The 7,275-nt window shown below is 42.3% G+C and overlaps 1 protein-coding gene across 1 annotated transcript in view; it reads left to right on the top strand.

The window, feature by feature from the left end:
• Positions 1–774: 774 nt before the first annotated feature.
• The window catches only part of GRM3 (glutamate metabotropic receptor 3), a 151,592-nt gene continuing 145,091 nt past the window's right edge, over positions 775–7,275 (top strand). Inside the window, exon 1 of the mRNA XM_053407387.1 lies at positions 775–891. The gene's annotated coding sequence lies outside the window, so the exon portion shown is untranslated. The remainder of the gene's footprint in view (positions 892–7,275) is intronic.

The following is a 7,275-nucleotide window of genomic DNA, read 5'->3' as shown; positions in this document are numbered from 1 at the left end:
TCGGGGATAGCTGTTTCGACACTTTGGTGCCAACTCATGCGAAACTTAGAATAACATCCTGGAGGGCCATTTGTGCCACTTTCAGAGTTAGAGAGGGTTTCTAGTTTATGGCCTAGCGAGCATAAGACTGTAAAATGCAGGCCCACAGGAACCTCACACAGAAATCAAACCTTTCCTTTCATGCATTCTATCTAAAATGTTAAATGCAATTAAAAGTGAAACACTGAAGCATTCTTAAAATAAAAAAATGAACCCCTGGGTCTCTAATTCCTATATCAGAAGGGGGCAAAATGGATGGATAAATGGAAGAAGAAAGGCAGGCATAAAGGTGGGGCAGGAAGTGCAGGAGGAGGCAGGTGCAAAAGAGCAACTTGGTCCTCTGGATGTCTGTGTTGGAGAGAGTGCTCCGCTTTCTCATTTTCATCAAAGTGTTGATTAGTCCTTTAACAGAGAGAGAGAGAGAGAGAGAGAGAGAGAGAGAGAGAGAGAGAGAGACTCTGAGGCCCTGAGAATGTGGAACAAATGTGGCTAATGTTTTTTTCATCTTCAGTGCTAATTGCTAATGACAAATTGGCAATCCAAATTGGTGAGAGATTCTTCTCCGTCAGCTGGCACTGACAAGCAGTGAATGTAAACATTGATTGAAGAACACGGCTTTGTTTCTGGAGGGTTACAACTGGAGCAAAACTGGAAAGGATTCAAGAGAGCTGACAGTGTTTATTGTCACCGTTCATTGTTCTCAAGGCTCTCTCTGCCCCTCCTGTCATGGAAGGAGCACAATTTGTGGATCTGCTGGAATCACCAGGGAATTGGGCCTCTCAAAGGGAACTGTACAACCTGGAATGTGACTCCTATGATGACAGCGGCAAAGAGGATCCCTCTAAGCGAGCGGTATGTCATTTGATAAACATTATTGAACGTATGTGTCAAGGGTACATTTTCAAAGAAATGTTAACGCAGCACAAACTTTCGTAGCTTGCAGGGCCACTTCTCCAGATGAAAGGAGTGGAACTGCCTGCAGAAAGGAAGTCAAAACAATATGTGTGCTCCTAGGAACCCACATTTGCAAAGGGGCATCTGCCTTATTACAAATAAGATGGGAATGACAGGGCATGCTGATTGACGAAGGGTAGTGACAAGCTATTGGCCATTATAAAGCAACATGGAAGTGGTGTGAGCATTAAAAACAAATGTCTTTCCGTACAGTAAGCATGGATTCACATCTCATCTGTGCCCATGCAACAGCTTCCTCCACAACTTTAAGCATGACAACCAGGGAGAAGAATTCATAGTCTTTCTTCAGGTGTCAGATCACACAGTCAGATTTCTGGATGTGTTCCTGCTCTGCCACCTCACTCGGGTGCAGTCGCTGGAATTGGTTCTTTTTAAAAAGGTCATTTGGAGGTTTCTTATGGACTGTTCAGTGAGGTTGAAATGTTTGCTCAGAGGGGTTTGTATTTCTGGATTTTTTAATGCCATTTCTATTCCTGTTCATGTGTTTCTTTAAGTATAGCCTTGTTCTTTGTCCATTACTGACAGATATATTAGGCAAGATCTCATGTACAAAACCTCTGCTGACTTGAAATGCAAGTGTCATGAGGATCTGCATTTAGTCGATGGCACTGGAATCTCCTATGACTAGACAGGTGCTCATGCAAACATTCCTCAGAAGTTGAGGAGGAGAACGGAGTTGCATTCATCAAGCATGTTTTCCCCACCCACCTACCAACGCTTGCACATACAATGTGCACATTGGCCACACCACCTGCCACTCATGCATTTGGCCACTGTGTGAAGAGGCCCCACCCGCCTACATGAATGGGGAACCTGATTGGTCCAGAATCTCTGCTTCCTCTTCACACACTGGCTGAACGCACAGCCAGCAGGGGCTGGGGCAGTGTGCATGGTGAGAGGCGGGCATAGATGCAGGACACAACCCCATCGACATATGAAGGGTCTTCATATGACTATCTCTTATCTTGCTCAAATTTATAAAGGAGCTCAGCTGGCATATGGTCTCTTGCAGTGCTTGGCGCCCTGAAGTTTCTGTTGTTGTATGTGACTGTGCACCTATCATGGTTCTATTGCCAGTGCAATACTCAAAGGAACAGCATTCAAAGATACAGCTTGCTGACAAATAGAGCCCACAGGACAGACCACCTGTTCTTGACATGATATAAGAAATGACATGGAGGAATGCTTCAGTTTTCTTTCAGATCTTATTCTATTTGCATAATGCCTTGACCATTATTCTGTCTATATAAAAGAAAAGAAGAAACTTCATTTGCCAGAGGAATATATGGAGAATGATACATTGTGCTAAATAACCTTTGACTTTAAATGTGTTCTGTGTAAGTAGCAGAAGGAGATGGGATATAGCAGGGAGAATGGACTGTATCACTTGGTTCATAATGGCAAACTCTAGCAATCACACTCTCCTGATTCGTTAGATGAAGGGAGATCATTCAGGCTTGTTCATGTAGCACTCAAGCCTGATGGACTGCTACGTCTGATATGGGTCTATGTCTCCACTTCATAGGGGTGCATTTCTTCCATCCCGTTATTGGTAATCTTTCCTAAAATGCAGTTTGGGCTTTGCTGATATTCTTCATCAGCCTAGGTCATGTTTCAATTACAGCCTTCTAGGGATAAATCCCCTTCGTTTTATGTGTTTTGTGATGGAGCCTTTTTCTAACATGAAATGTTACCCATGTGATTAGGTTTTTTTATTGTTTTGCAATTGTTTCATAATGTCTGATATTGTAAACTGATGTTTGTGTATTTCATGATGTAATAGTAGGAATTATTATTAATGTTATTATTAGCCTGCCCTCTATTGTTAATGTGCAACAGCAGGATGATATTTTTACATGTTTGTTCTCTTTTGTCCTACATCTGTCTCTAATGGCATCTCTGGGGGGCTGCAGAGAAGATTCATTCCTGCCCTTTCCCTCTGCCTTTGTCTACATTCAGCATGTCCACACATTCCATATTCACCTTACTAATAGAGAGAGGGCCTGTGCAACATCTTCCATAATCAAGTCATAAATCTAATTAATCCAATAATACTATAATTCAGGGGTAATAATGCCTCTTGCCTGTACACAGCACTTATCCTTAACAATGAATGTATGGTTTTTCACTTCTGGAATGGAAAGCCATGGATAAATGCAATGTCTCTAACCAGCCCCCTTCCTTCAGATGGTCTAGATGACATACACCGACAATGACATATGACTTTTGACATTCCAAGGGGAAGAGATGTAGCACTCTGACATGAGTCAGATGCTGCAAGGGAATAAAACCTTGCAAAGGTCAAGTTCCCCTTCAGAGTACAATGCCAACAACACAAAATCAAAAGGTTAGAGGAAAAATTAACCAAATATATTATTTGCCAGCTTGACACAAAGTAGCATTGCCCATTCTAAGCATTCAGGAGCTATTTTTTCCAGTCTGAGCTGTAGTGTTTTCTTTGATCAGTTGCATCCATTTGAAACATGCAACGACATGTATCAGGGATTCCCAGAAACAGTTCCTGAATTTACTATTTTCTTGTGTTCAAAGCACTTTTCGGTTTCATTGTCAGCTTAAAGTAATCCTGCCTTATTTGGAAATCCGTCTCTTTCAGTTTCATTATTATGAGCCTAAAGGTACCTATTTTCTAGGACAATATTATCATTCATATGCATTTCTAACATTTGCAAGCAACAGCCCATAACACATTTAGTTAAACCACATATATATGCAGCTTTATTTTCCCATAAAATTGAAAGTCAGCATTAGCACCACCACAAAGGCCATTCTGTGAAGCTTGTCATAAACCTGAATGGACGTGTAGTTGATAAAAAGAACCCAAGACTCCATTAGCATAATACTGAGCTGGCCCTGTTGAGTTCTGTCAGTTCAGGATAGCATTCACAGGAAGTTAAACATTACTTTGAATGGGTAATTGTGAGGAGGTGAAAATGAAATAATATCAATGCTCCGTAAAATACAATGACTTTCTCTATAAAGCTAAATAATCAGCAGCCAGGCTTGACAATCCATAAAATGGGCAGGATGTCAGAGGAAAGAAGGGCAAATTCATCTCCTGCACAGCTTTGCCCAAATTCAAAAAGGTGTGTGCATACATTAAAGTTGGTAGTACAATAGCTTTGTAAACAAGCATTTTGGTTTCCCTGTGAATGTCCCAGTCATTAAAAACTCTGTGCTTCAACTGGGAGAAAGCTGCACTCAGGTAGAAAAAATGATTGACATTTTCCAATGTTACACCATTAAGTTGGCTTTGTGGCTCTGTGGAGGGGTTGTTTTGTGCTTGTTGGTGCAGCACTTTGGTTTTTTGGATATTGAGTGATAGGCCAAGCTTTCTGTAAGCTTCTGTGAAGATATTTAGGATGGTTTGGAGGTCATCCTCTGAGTGTGCACACACTACGTTGCCATCAGCATATTGAAGCTCTATGGTAACCTTACTCTTTGCTTTAAGCCTACTCAAATGGAAAAGCTTTCTTCTGTTTGATAAATATTATTTCTACCCCAGTGGGGAGTTTCCCTTCGACAATGTGTAGGATCACGGTGATGAAGTTGGGGCGATAACACATCCCTGTTTAACGCCTGATCCCATTGTGAATGCTTCATTTTGAGAGCCATTTTATCTGCAGTTGTTGCCATACTATCATGTAGGAGCCGAAGGATGTTCACAAATTTATCCGGGCAGCCGATTTTCAGGACAGTCCACAGGGCATTACGATTTACAGTGTTGAAGGTCTTAGTCAGGTCAATAAACGCCATATACAGGGGTTGGTTTTGCTCTCTGCATTTTTCGTGAAGCTGTAGAGTAGTGAAAATCAAGTCCACTGACCCCCTAGAAGGGGCGGCAGCATTGTAGTCCTCTTCAAGGGTCTGTCCCCTGCACCAACAGGATTTCAATTGAAGGAAGAGAGTGGAAGTATGTTTGCTAGTTGGATCTCTGTCACATCCTTAGTTGCTGCTCCTACTAGCCCTTCATGTATTGAATCATAGAACAGAATAGTAGAATCATAGAACTGTAGAGTTGGAAGGTACCCCAAGGGTCATCTAGTCCAACCCCCTGCAATGCAGGAATCTCAGCTGAAGCATCCATGACAGATGGACATCCAACCTCTGTTTTAAAACCTCCAAGGATGGAGAGGGCACCACCTCCCAAGGGAGTCTGTTCTACTGTCGAACAGCTCTGACTCTCAGAAAGTTCTTCCTTAGTCTGATTCTCCTTTCTTGCCACTTGATGCCATTGCTTCGAATCCTATTGGAAGGGGAACATCTGGGTGCAAAGTTTGATCCCTGCAGTGGGCTTCTCACAGGGTTTAGACTCCATGCTTCCGCTTCCCCTCCAACAAACAGAAGGTGGTGGGCCTTAGGAGACTTGTGCTTAAGCCTCTGGACAAGACTATAAGATAGAATGGAAAGTTCATGAATAATAATAATTTATTATTTATATGCTGCCCCTCAGACTGGGTTGTCCCAGCCACTCTGGGCGGCTCCCAACAAAAAAGAGTAAAAACACAATACAACATCTCACTTTAAAATTTTGCTGAACAGGACTGTCTTCAGATGTCTTTTAAAGATCCCATAGTTGTTTATCTGTTTGACATCTACAGGGCAGGCACCACTACCAAAAAGGCCCTCTGCCTGAACATTCCAACACACCTGGAAACAGAGAATGTTTGCTATAAATCTTCATTCATAATCTTCAGATCATTGCTATTCTCAGAATACTTAGATCAGAATCCTGAGACCAGTAGGTATAGGGTGGTATACAAATTAAACAAACAAACAAGTAAAAGATCATTCTTCCCCAACCTGGTCTTCTCTGGGTGTTGTTGGGTTACAGTTCCCATCAGTCCCAGCTAGAATGGACAATGGTCAGAGATGATTGGAATCATAGTCCAAAACACCTGGCAAGCACTAGCTTGGGAGAAACTGCTTTAGATTTCCCAATAGCAAAACTGTTTAGTTTACAAGGCTTCCTAACAGTACTGGTGATGTCTGGAACTCTTTTTAGCCTTATGAAATTATGTAATACTACAGTTTCAAGATTTTGGAATTACATTTAGTTGACCTGTAGAGATTCAGCACTCATTTCTGATTTGTAGAATTGGGGGGTGGGGGTGGGATTGTTAGTATTATTCTTATTATAGAGTTTCAGAACAGACTTTAAAATGGCCTTAATGTGTTCCCCGCAGGGAGAAAGGGTAGAGGTTGCATCACAATATAGTTTCTTGGAAATGGCAGAAGATGGATGGAGAGAGGTGAAAAAATTGATGACTTCGGGAGGGGGAGTGGATTGAATGATGGATGAGGAGGCCAGAGAGGATTTTACATATTGCTGACTAGGGCTGAAAAACTTCAAATAAATCTCCCTTTAAGTTGTTGCTTTGTGCTTGGCTGACTGAAACGCAGTGGGTCCAGTTCTTAGAATCCCTCCTGGAAGTGTGATTCTCCACCTAAAGTCTATAAGAGGGATTCCTGCGAGGATTATATTGAGCTGGATCCAATCAAGTACTTGAGAAATTAATAGGTGTATAATTACAAAATCCATCACTATTTTTACATCTAAATTGAATTGCGTTTGAAGACTTGATTGAGGCCTGTTCTCTATATCAGCAGTCTGGAATGGAAACGCAGTGGTGGAGCACAGTGTGCGATTTAAGGCTGTAGGTGCAGAAAATGAGCACAGCCAGGAGTAGGATGGGCAAGAAGCTCTCTCGCTGATATGCCTGGTTTCTTTTACTTGCAGAAAGTGTTCCTTTGCTAATGTGGAGAAGCATTTAAAAAGTTCACCCCCACCAGGAATCTGCTTGCTTGGGATTCTACCACCTCATTCTGCTGCCTCCGCTGGGCTAAGTATCTTATGATGTGGTGGATTGCTGGCATAAGACTCTAAGCCTGGATCAGCCAGAGATAGGCTGGCCTAACTCACCCATCCTGGCTCAGCTGGGGCTCAGAACGTAGGCCACTACAAGTCCCAAAGGTGGAGCATAAGGGCCAGGATCATGCAGGAGAAACTAGCACTGGATCCTAAGCCTGTTCAGCTTGGTCACATCCTTTGGCAACCTGACATAAGCTGGAAAAAGGAGTGGCATAACTCAAATTACACAATGAAAGACAATGGGGAGAACCCAGTCCTCAGAACTGGAGTCCAGGCTCATCTGGCAATCCTGTCCACACAGCTATAAAACATCAACTGTCAACTCTGTCTCTCATTTATTCATGGGTTACATTAGCTAGGGAGGCTACATT

The sequence above is a fragment of the Podarcis raffonei genome, chromosome 10 (genome assembly GCF_027172205.1).
Source record: "Podarcis raffonei isolate rPodRaf1 chromosome 10, rPodRaf1.pri, whole genome shotgun sequence".
In the NCBI taxonomy this organism is placed as follows: Eukaryota; Metazoa; Chordata; class Lepidosauria; order Squamata; family Lacertidae; genus Podarcis; species Podarcis raffonei.
Note: the sequence above shows the minus strand (reverse complement) of the source record. Positions and strands in the feature narration are given on the sequence as shown.